We start from the raw sequence: 12,684 nt of genomic DNA, 5'->3' as shown, positions 1-12,684 counted from the left end.
TTCTATAATGTTTTCGATTTTCAGAATTCATTATGACCTTTCCATGAGAAATGGCATTTTTTAATTATTTATGAATATTGGTCAACCAAAACTAACGAGCTCCACTAATCCTAGGGTTGAAAATGAGTTGAGAGTCACCTCTTCCCAAAGGAGTTTTGTCAATCTTACATGGCACATTAGCTCTCAAAGCTAGCCTTCTTATAAAAATTGAAAAATAAACTATAGCATCCTCTATTAGACATCATCCTTTGTTATTCAACAACTTGTGTCTTCTTGAATTTTATTTATGAAAAGAATTGCCACTACAGAGGTATTACAATTTACCGTGGTGCCTATTTGGATGATTTGATTCAAAATCTCATAAAATTCGTGGGTTGGGCCAATACGATGAGATAAATCGACTTGATTAGGCCTATTTATACAGATAGGCTAGCTTAGTCTGATTTAGCTATTTGTATTAGATCAATCCACAAATCCTATTAAATTTCAGGCCCAATCATCGAACAGGCTCTAAGGGTATTACCTTGTTGGCTGATCCACCTCAAGTAAGGAGGTTTCTATTATTGAAAACTTTATATATATATATATATATATATATATATATATATATATATATATATATATATATATATATATATATATATATATATATATATATATATCATGACATTAAAGATAGTTTTAGATCAAATAAGATCCATAAAATTGATCCTAACACTTGAAAAAATAAATATTAGATGAGTTACATTTGTTGGATTTGTGGTTCCCAAAAATTGCTAATAGACACAAAATTTCATAGATTTAAAATATATAATAGGAAAAATTTTTGAAACTAAAAGAATAAAAACTTATCTAGATGGAGGCATACAAGAATATTGTCCTAAATATGAAATTCGTCCTCTTGTGTGGATCTAGGTGAGATTGTCCCCAAGGCATAATGATATCTAGCTCAACCCAATCATTCTCTCACAAGCATGATCATGTTGGTTGCTTGATCAAACCGGCTTTCTTTCACTTTCCCAATAAGAAAGCTCGAGAACAAATAAAGTAGAAAATAGTTGGAAGAAATTAATTAAAAGGCTAAAAGGGGCTTTCTCTCTCACGTTTCAGAGTACTATAACAAGATTTGAATAGAGGCCTTAATTGTGTGTGTTAATATCCATGATGCATGCATTATGCTGCACACAAGTCAATTAAGAGTAAGCGAATTTGAACAATCACGAGTCAAAAACATACTTGTGAGGCTTGCGCGTACGCCTCCCTCTTGGCCACGGCAAGCCAAGCCAAGCACGTGTGGTCATCAAGCTACCATCCTTAAAGTCCAAGCTACGCTTGAACGAACAAGACACCTATAAATGTAAGAATACTTGTATCTAATTATACGATGTAAGACTATTAAAATCAAATTTTAATTTTTTTTGAATTATTAAAAAAAATAAATAAATTTGATTAACAATTTAATTTTTTTAAAATTAAAAATCTGCAGCAATATTTATAGTTAATGAAAGCAGGGATGTACTAACATTAACATCAACTATTATTTAGTAACATACTATTTTGCTGGATAAATCGAATTAAAATTATTCTAGTTTAATATAAATCAATTTTAAAAATGAGAATATATATATATATATATATATATACTATATCTATTCCAATAGATCATGCTATAGTCTATCATACCCTAAATCCGGAACATGATATGACCATATTAAAGGATGTCACCCATAATAACATGAAGTCCAAATGATAATCTATATAAAAAATTATACAATAATATAACCCAAATTTTTCTTTCCATTTATTAAGTAAAGAGGTGCGGTATAGAATGTCTAAATTAAATATTGAACACTACAAACTTGTTATTTCATGGTCGAAAACTATGTTATTATTAGTATACTATTAGTTTTGAAGCTTATTATCTCAGCCTTTGCTTAGCTTATCTCTCTTCGCTCCTAGCAACCTGATTCATCTGAAAGGAATAAATAAAGATTGAACTTCATAGCTAAGTAAGTGACCATGCACCACTTACTAGATCAAGCATAAGTTTTTACATAATTTAATGTGTCATTTAAGTAGCTTTTAAGGTAAAATAAAGAATTTCATGAAAATATAAAAAATTATATCATGATAATGCAATCATATAAGCATAAATCATGCAAGTTCATAAAGTTGAATTTGAGTACAGTTTTAAATATTTATAGTCTTCAAATATTTATCATTTAACCATATTTTTTATTAAAACAATGCCCACAGATTTTTCATGCTATAATATCTATAACCCATATAGGATCATTTTCATAGTTGACAAGGTATCATGGTTCATTTCCGTTACTAATTTTAACCTATTGGCAGAGGACCATTTTCGTTGGATTCTAGTTTCATGATGTCAATGGCTCCAATGGGGAAGATCATAGCTATCCGAGAGCTCATAAAATTTTTCATATTTTTCATAAATCATACACATACAAATAGATTGAAAATAATAAATAGCATCATAAAAGTTTAAAATATAGAATATATCATTTTCATAGTAGCGTGCAATTTTTCATAATCAAATTTCTTCTATAATCCATTCACAAAAAAGAAAACAATGCTACCAGTTATAAAACATGAATCATTTGCACTCATATACTTGATCCTATTTGTTTTAAAAAAACTATAGAGACAATTATATAAAACATAACCTATATTTTTATACTTCACATAACTTGAAGTTGATCATAGAATCAAAATTCATAAGGTTTATGTCAAGGTTACTTTTCTCAATTCAGCTAAAGATTACTACATTAAAATGGATAAATTGGTTATACGTACATATCCAAAACTATTTTATAAATAAGTTAATTTACATTCACTATTTTTGAAATTCTAAAAATGAAATAGGAAGCTTTAGGGGACCGAAGTGAACTTGATCCGAATTTATTCCAAATTGGAGAAAGAGATTGGAAAGACTAGTCCAAGTGATCTCCACAACACCAATTTAGAATCTTCTATGGAGTTCACTTGGCGAGAATACAGAGTAGAATAAGATTATAAGTTAAATAAAGAGAGACCAATTAGAGGATGTGATTTCTTCGACTTTTTCTCTCTTCTCTTTTTTTTTTATTTTCTCTCTCTTCTCTTTTTTTTTTTTTTTTTCTCTTCTTTTTTTTATTTTTATTTTTATTATTTTTTTTGGGTGGAATAAGGGGCATGAGGCTGTCCCTCCTAGGAATAAGGAAGAGTAGAGCCCTTAGGGGCCAACGACGACTGCAATCGGAGGATTGATGAAAAAAAGGAGAGTTTACGTGGAACAGTCGGAGGTTAAGGTGATGAGGAATTGCTATTCATGGCAATTAAGATGAAAGAGAAGCATAAGGATCGACATCAAAAATAGAGGATTGAAAATTATTTATTCATGATTTTTTAGACCACAAGAAAGAGAATTAAGCAAGAAAATAAATAAGGAAGGTGATCGAGAGTTGATACCTTGCTCCGATGTGGTGCAGCAATCACAATTTCGATGGCACAAGGAAATGGTGAGTCCAAGTGCAAGAAGAGATAGGGGAAAAGAGATGAGAAGAGGAGAACATGCAAAGAAGGGGAAGAAAGATTGATGGAGAGAACTCTGAGAGGAGAACGAGGATGAAATAGACCCCTCGTGCCGGCCTTGAGGCCCGCGGGCGGGAAGATCGGTCGGAAAAAAAAAAAAAAAAAAGGAATGGAGAGCGGATCCAGCCAAAAACAGTTAGGAGGAGAAAATATCGCACGATGGTCCCAAGCAGGGCCATATACATTTTGACCGGACATCGCATAGTCCCTCAAAGCTTGGTATGCAGTACTTTTTTTTTTAAAAAAAACGATTGATATGCGGTATGCAGTACGCGCCCGTATTCGCGTTCCGGTCTAAGGTTTTTTCGATGCAAACATGCGAAGACGTTCGTACATTTCGACGGTGCCGGCCCAAAATCCCGGCTGGCATCCCCACTTGTTTTTTTAAAGCCCCACACTTTTTTCTACCGAAAAAACCAACAAAAAGCCCCACACCTTAATTCAAGGTGTCGCCGCTCAGAGACTTCGGGAAAGTACAATCTCTTTTATTTTATCAAAAAAAAAAGTACCTCTTTTCTGTCAGATCACGACTCCCCAAAAAAAACAATGGTATCAAAAGCACATGGCAGGTTTTGTCCCTTTCTGTATCCTGGAGTCTTGTTCTTCGCCTCTTCTGTGGTGCATGCTGCAAAGAGGTAAAAACAAAAGTAGCCTGTGAAACAGCTGGCAACAAAAGTGCTGATGGCTCACTTCCAAAAAAACCAAAAAAAAACTTTCAAAGAACCCCATCTGTAAGCAGAAGGTTGCTTGATCCATAGCCGAATCCCTTCATATCCAAATCTCGTGCCCTGGACGGTAATAGATAGCAAATTATACCACCTAACTCCGCGTAAGGCACAGAACTTATAGAAAACAACTTGCCACCAGCTTATTGGAGAGCACCATCTCTAATGATAAAACCGGCAGCAGCAACAGGATATTGTGCAGCGCCATTGAAATTAATCTTTCGTATCCCAGAGGAAGAAGATCGCCAGGTTAATTATAAGATCATGTAGAGAGAGTGTCCTTGCCGCACTATAGAGCTACCCTAATATTTTGAATGAATACTGAACTATGTAGATTCCTATTTAAAAACATCAACAAAAAAGGAATGAATCTGCCTTACCAGTCCTATAGGGGATGAGAGATGTTTTCGAAAGATTCTTTATGTTTTGGGCCAACCAAATCAGCCAAGCTATATAAGCTATCATTGTTGTATTCTTTGTTGAGGAAAATGCTTCGAAATTCGATCGATAATAAGCCCAGAACAAGATCCAGGACAACGAACGGAGTCCCACGAGTTCAAAAACAGTCCAAACAGAATGCAGACGGAAGAGATGCGTATGAGAGAATTCGAAAGCAGTTGGAGGAGCCCACGAGCCGGCAGTAGGCCTGCGGTCCAGCTGGGTGGAGCTCAGGCCCAGCACGTGCGGGCCAACCGTGCGGGCGGGGCCTAATGCGGGCCCGACTGCGAGTGCAGGAGTGCATCCACATGGTCCACGCGTGGAGCATGGATTAGGGGCATTTTTCGCCCCATTTCACGCGGTCCACATGGACCGAAAGGTGGTTTCTGCATCGTTTCGCATGGTTCACGGCTGTTCGGTGGTCTGACCTTGGTTTACAGACGAATTACGGGGTCTACAGGCATCTAATGCGCAATCGTGTGGCCAGGGAGTGTTGCGGCGTGATCCAACGGCGAGCGGCAGTTTGATGGCTTGATGTGCGATGGGATCCGATGAACGCTGGAACTAGCGGTGAAGATCCGACAGCTATGGAGCATTTTGAGTTGTAATTGAATTCCTTGCTCCGATCTACAGTCGGTTTTAGGCCTATAAAAGAACTGTGGGCGGACCGTGAAGAATTAAGTGGTGTGGTGGTTCGACAGAAATTTGAGCACAGCAGCAACGAGTTCGGCAATAGCAACAGCGGCAGATCCTGAAGATAGGCACTGACAGAGAGTAGAAGCAGAGACTTCAGATAGACTATCAGGTAGTGGACAGCAATCATTTCAGAGGTTCAGAGGGTCTCCTAGAGAGAGTTTTTGTAAGGGAGAGCTTCTTGTTGAGAGAGAGGGATTGGTGTACGAAGGTTGAGGGTGTGATCTCCTCTTGTTAATTTTTTTTCTCATATTGAAGCTTGAATGCCTCGTGAAGGTGAGTCTTTGGCTGATCCACATATTTGATTGTGTTTCTTATTTTATTTTTTCTTTTTTTCTGGTACAACTCGTGGTACCAGATCCTGCACAACAAGTGGTATCAGAGCTAGATGGTATTAGCGCGCAGGTTGTAGCGGTGGTAATCAAGATTGAAGATGAAGAAGATATGTTCAATCAAGATAGAGATCAATAGGTTTGATGGGAAGAGCAATTTCTCCTTATGGTAAGCGAGAATGAAAGACATGCTCTATAGTTGATCGATGCTCTTTTGTGCGAAGAGAAGTTGACTACCATGGAGGTGTAGGATTGGAGGCGGCTCTAGATGCAGGCGGTGAGTATGATCTACTTGTACCTAACGGATGATGTGGTGATCCATATACTTGGCGAGACTTCTCCGATGGTGATATAGTTGAAGCTCGAGGAGTTGTACATGGTGAAGTCTCTCACCAACATTCTCTTCCTTCGAAGGCAGTTTTACCAACTACAGATGACTGAGGGATAGAGCATGCAGGAGCATTTCAATCATTTTTAAAAGATCTTCATCGATCTTCTCAGCGTTGGCGAGAAAATTAAAGAGAAGAGCAGGGTATTGGTTTTACTAGCGTCGCTTCTTCCTTCATATGAGTACTTGATGACTGCTCTTCTAATACAGAAGAGCACCATTAAGATAGATGAGATCACTACGGTGATTCTCTAAAATGAGGTTCTCAGGAGGGAGAATCTAGCTTCGAACTCAGACGGCAGCAGCTCAACTTTGACAATTTCTAGAGGAGCAAATGGCGATAGATGGAGTGACAGGAGATCATGATGAGGATGGTTCAAGTCCAAGATGAGAGATTTGAATAAAATCAGATATTATCGATGCGATGAGTTAAAAAATCTAGCCAGAGATTGCCAACAATGAAGAGATTGGACAAGGACTACTATGGCAATGGTCAGTAGCGAGTCAGAGCACTATAGGAATCTAGATTATTAGCGATGGTTAGTTACTGTTGTTAATAGTCTACTTGTCGTCATTAATAATTTTATCATCGTTAATTCTATCGTAATAGTCAATTTAAAAAATTTTGATCGCTAAATACTCGTATTAGCGATGGAAATTCCAGCTATTGCTAATAAGGCTATTAGCGATGATTTTAGCAATGAAAAAATTTAGTCACTAATTATTTTTTAATTTTTAAATTAAATTTTAAAAAAAATTTAAAAAATTTTGAGCGATGGTATTTTCATGACTAATGCTGTCACTAATAATTATTAGTGACCAATAATGCCGTCGCTAATGTCGTCTCTAATTTTTTTAATTTTTTAATTAAATAAAAAAATTAAAGAATATTAGTGACAGAATTATCATCGTTAATGCTGTCGCTAATAAGTATTAGCGATGGTATTTTCTGTCTCTAATACCATCGTTAATAATTAATTTTATTTTTTTAAAAAATTAATAATAATATTTTTTAAAATCTATTTTAATTAATCATAATGAATTATGGTTCCTAATACATGTTATAATTAAAATCTAAAGATAATATGACAATCAAAAATTAAAAATCAATTATATTATATTAAAAATATAAATTATATAATTTTTTGTACAAGTAGCATAAAAAAAATATAATACATAAAAAAAAAGAGATCAAATCCGATCCTCATCATCTTGGGCCTCCTCCTTCTTCTGCTCCTCTCTAGCAAATGGTGGATGAGAACCGGATGTCTCAGCATCTTGTAACGAAAAAAATAAAATAATATTAGTAAGTTTCGAAAGGAGCCATATTTTTTGATACACTCTTTTGATTCTTGAACAGATTATTCCTATACATTTCATTCGATGATATGGAGCTATAGACACCCCCGACCCATTGATTGGATGGTTAGATTAAATTTTTAGCCCCTAGATCCTCTTTTCGGACTCAAACCTAAATATATAAAGTTTCTAAATATGAAAACTTAAAATAAGTAAAAAGATTTAGTAATATAATTATTTGATGTGATGGCTGAGATGATGAGCCCAGTCGATCACGCAACTACGGATCTTGGAGAAGCTCCACGATCGTATCGCAGATAACATCCAGGAGGCTCTGAGGTTGCTGGTTTAGAAGCCTCTGCACGATCTCCTCCATATGTGCATGCTCCAGGTCTGGGACGTTGAGGCTTGTGAGGATGCCGAAGAATATCGAGCTGATGGAGGGTCACAGCTGTGGTCGAATCCTATGATTCGGCTCCTAGTCAGCCCTCGATGGTGCTCCCTCAAGATCAAGGAGAGGTGAGAAGAAGGATCATCACCATACCTCTTAGCAACGTATATCGCATAACGCGTCTGCACAGTTTAGAAATACATTAGTTCTAATATAAAAATTAGATCCTATAACAACTTAATTAGTAAATAAAATTTAAAATTTTTATCGCGATCTATCACGACGTAGAATCTAAATAGTCACCAGTCCTCCTAGACTGGTGTGTAGCCCACCATAACTGCAATTGGTCTGGTGGATGACCCAACTGCTGTATCTACAATAAGTAAATAATAAAATTAAATTAATTAAAGTATGCTTATAAGAGTTTTTACCATTTTAGTGAAGAGTTTTGGTATAAATTTTTTATCAGTCTATCGGTCACAACATGTGTATCGATCGAGCTGTCCATATGCCTAATTAGATCTTACTGGATGGCCCGATTCTGTCAGTCCCTCTGCCACCTACTGGAGTATTCTTTACTGCTTTACTGATCGTAGAGGGCCTGCCATATGTCCACACGTATCTAGTGGTCTGTGAAGGACCTCCAGTCCGATGGTGATTAGAAACTAGAGTGTAGGATGGCAGACTACCTGAGGTTGTAGAGGCCATTTCGGAGCCTCCATGTGGCCACCTCCTCGAAGGTCCAATGACCAGCCTCCTCATCTTGGAGAGTCTCGAATCGATAGTATTCTTGCAAGATAGAAACAAGCGTGTATTAATATGTAATTAAAATATCAAATATCAAAAATTTTAAAATTAAATTAGTTTTGACTTATCAGAAATATCTTTCAGGTTGCATCATGAGCTTCCAACAACCAACTCGAGAACTCATTCATCGATCCCAGCATCAATCGGCATATGATCTTGATAACGACATGAGATGTAGAAGGCTCTCTGAATGTGCTGTAAAATTAATTTTGAAAAATAAATATTAACTCTAAAATTACTAATTCTAAACTTATTAATTGAGCATGTAGTACTTGTGAGTGGCTCTGGATATAAACAATCTCTCTATCCTTCGATCGAGTCAGAAGTACCATGAGCCAGGTGTGTCCTCGACCACTGTACTGTGTCTGAGAGCCGACGATCGCTGCTGCATGCGACTGTGGGGTCACTGGTGACCCATTATCCTTCGAACTTGAGCATAAAATATCTAATATAAAGAATATTATATTCATTAACAAATGATAAAATAAAATAAATGAGAATATATAAAGTGTTAGAGCTTACCGTCCGATGTGAGAGGTGCATAACCATGCAAGCTGGCTGTGTGATAGCTCTCTTCTCGAGAGCTCTATCCTTGACTGGCGCAGCTCCGACCTTTGAAAGACATGATATATGTTCTCTGAAAATAAAAATAAATAGATTCACCAAATTAATTATATAATTATGGATAGAAATATAAGATTTAGATAATGCAAGATAAGTAATTAAAATGATCCAAAAATTATATACTTAGCACTACTCATCGACCTCTTCAGATGTTTGGTATCCTTCGAAATCTTCTTTCGATTCTTCCTTTTCTTTCTCTTCTTCTTCCTTTTCTTTTATTTTTTTCTCTTCTTCTTCCTCTTCTTCTCCTTTTTGGAAAAGATTATCTTTTAAAACAATCTCAGTTGGATCTACCTCCTTATATTGGCCATTGTTGCCTCAAGAATTGATTTTGATGGTCACAAACCATTTGAAGGGACTACTAATGAGTTTTTTGTCCTTAGAGAATACTTTGATGTTATTTCAGGTAGTCCAAAAATGTTGAGTTTGAAAAGCTCCTTCAAGAGTGCCAAAGTTGAAGATTTTGCAAGTTGGAGATATTTTTGAAGCCTTTTGGAAGTGTCAAATTCATTCAAATCCATTTAAGAGTGTATTGGATAGCCGGCACGTACCTGTTTTGGCTTATGACACGCAGTGGGACAACCTAAAGGTCGATCCCCGAGACTCAGAGATCAAAATAGAGAGCATGATTTTTGGCCAAATGAAGTGACTCATGGGTCTACCCATTCTCAGTGAGGCATCTCATGGGTCGACCCATGTGAAGCCGACACTCGTAATGGCTATTTTTCAACCTATTTTTGATGTATTTAATGCACATTAAAATACGCTTCAACAGCTCTTAACCGACTCTAAGACATTCTCAAGACTAAATGAAGACTATAAATACTCTCTAGAGGTGGAAAATCAAAGGAACCAAGAAGTATTCAAGCTCAAATCCATGAAAGAGAAAGAAAATCCTAGAAAGAGAGAAAAGAAGTATTCAATCAGCTCACCAACCACTCTCCAGTTGCATTCAAGTGTCTCAATCATTTGAGGGTGTCCAACAAAGACTTCTACTCCTTGAGTATTGTGCTTTTATTATTTTTATTATGCTCATTTAAGGAGTTCTTGTGTGCTAAAATTTTTGTACTTTTTTCTTTTGCTATTGTACAATGAGTTTCGAATTTTGGGGGGTTTCAAAATTTAGATAGATTGATCCGAACCTGCAATCGAAGGATTTGTGGGTTAGCTTGTATCCAAAAAATAAGTGTTCTTACTTAGACAGCAAGGATCAGTGTAATCCGACGAGTTGTAAATTAAAAATCTTTTTAGTAGATTGAATTTCTAAGTTGGGACTTGAGGAGTGGATGTAGGTGCAAGATTAGCACCAAACCACTCTAAATCCCTTGTATTTGATGTGCTTGCATATTTTTTTTCTTCATTGTGCTCTATACTTGTTCATTTATTAATTGTGTTTGATCTTCTTTTCTTTGTTAATTAACTCACCTCACTCATCAAGTTGAGTACATTGCTTGTGAACACTAATCACTAAAAATTTTAAAAGACCCAATTCATCCTCTCCTCTTGGGCTCCACATCTGGGCAATAAGTGGTATCAAAGTCCGATACTCTAGTCCTTGCTTGATTTAATCATCAAGAGTCAAAGATCAATGGCAGCCTAATTTGGCACATCTCCAATCGAGGCGCAATCCACCAACCGACCTTCACTTTTCAATGGATCCAACTACACCTATTGAAAAGTTTGAATATGAATATTTATTCAAGTACTTGACTATGATATGTGGAGTATCATAGTGAATGGACCTCACATTGTGGAAAAAATTTCAGTGCATAGGTAAAATGATAATTTTAAAATTTTTTCAAAATTATAATTTTACAGTGAAAATTATTAATTAATCTAATTAATTAATATATATTAACCCTATACAAGGATCTAAATATGATATATATATAGCATGCATTTAAATTTGAAATTTCAAATTCTACAGTAAATATTTTACTGTTATGTGTTCAAAACACATTATCTTTGTGCAGATAGTCAATCACTGCAGTCTGATCACCGTCGGAAAGATCTGATCATCGCAATATAGCCACAAAGTATGTCTGACCTCTACGGATCATCCACACGAAGCTCTCGATCTGATCGGCTCCTCACGAATGCTAGTTCGTCGCAGAACCTTTTTGACGGCCGATGCTGATCGAACTCCTTCGATCGGTGTCTATCGATTCCTCGGATGCTTCGAATCGTCAGCAGAGATACTTGAGAGATTGATGAAGTTCTTCTTGAAGTCTGATGGGCTCACGACATTCGTAGCTTACCTTCTTACTTCTCGAACCCTAGGCAGAAACCCTAGGATACTCTCAGAAAAACCCTACGCCCTTTCTGTTTCTTTTCTTTTCTCTTCTTTTTTTTTTCTTTTCTCACGCACAGAGCCTTTCTCATGCCATCCTTTCTCTCTAGAATCAGATTTCACATGCCCCACCTTCTCTCTCATTTTAAAATAGTGCACGATCGCATCTTTTCAGTATTTTCATCGCGTGAGAGGATAAAGCTAGGTGGTTGCTCACTTGAATTCAAATCAAATTTGAATTCAAATGCCAACCAACCTATCCTTATCCACTCAAGGCGTGAGAAGTGAAGGGGTGTGGGTTCTTTGTGCGTGGAGAGTTTACACGAGAAACTTTTTCTCGTGTAGAGAATGGGGCGCATAAAAGGATAAGGTGGCGCATGGATTAGTTGCCCATTCAAATTCAAACATTATTTGAATTTGAATGGCCAACCAACCTTATCATTATTCACACAAGTGGCACACAAGGGAGGGCGTGGGAAGGCTTCTGCGTGGAAGAAAATTTTTGAGAACTTGTTTCTCATGAATTCAAATAGGCACAGGTGAGGTGAGGTGGCGCAGGGAGATAAGTCAAGGTGGTTTCAAATATTAAATCAACCTAATTGAACCAACCTTATTAAAATAGGTTAGACACAATTAGACTAAGTTAAACCTAACACAATTAGGCTTAATTAGGCTCAATAAAATCTTAATCAAATCAAAAATTGACTAAGCTCAATCCCTGATCAGATCAGGGACCAAACCACCTCGGTGATTAGGTCAACTCTTAACCTAATCAGGTCAAACCCAACTGAATCTAATTCAATTGGACTTGATCCAAAAATAATTACTCAATCAAATTGAGTTAATTAATGATTAAATTACTAATAAATCTCTCATAAATACTGAGTCCAAATTCGATGGGCAATCGGACATCAAAGTCCATCGATATGAAATCTTGATCGAAGAGTCCCAAACCAGTGGGACTCTTGACCCCGGTACCCAAAATGTGTGAAACTCGTGATCAAAGAATCCTGATTCTCAATCATAGAGTCTCAGACATGTAGGACTCAGAGTCTCTGAGCATTAGGACTCTTGGTCGAAGAGTCCCAGTCCAGTGGGACTCT

This window comes from Elaeis guineensis, chromosome 14, assembly GCF_000442705.2.
Source record: "Elaeis guineensis isolate ETL-2024a chromosome 14, EG11, whole genome shotgun sequence".
Classification (NCBI taxonomy): Eukaryota; Viridiplantae; Streptophyta; class Magnoliopsida; order Arecales; family Arecaceae; genus Elaeis; species Elaeis guineensis.
The sequence above is the reverse complement of the archived record's forward strand: the minus strand, read 5'-3'. Positions refer to the sequence as shown.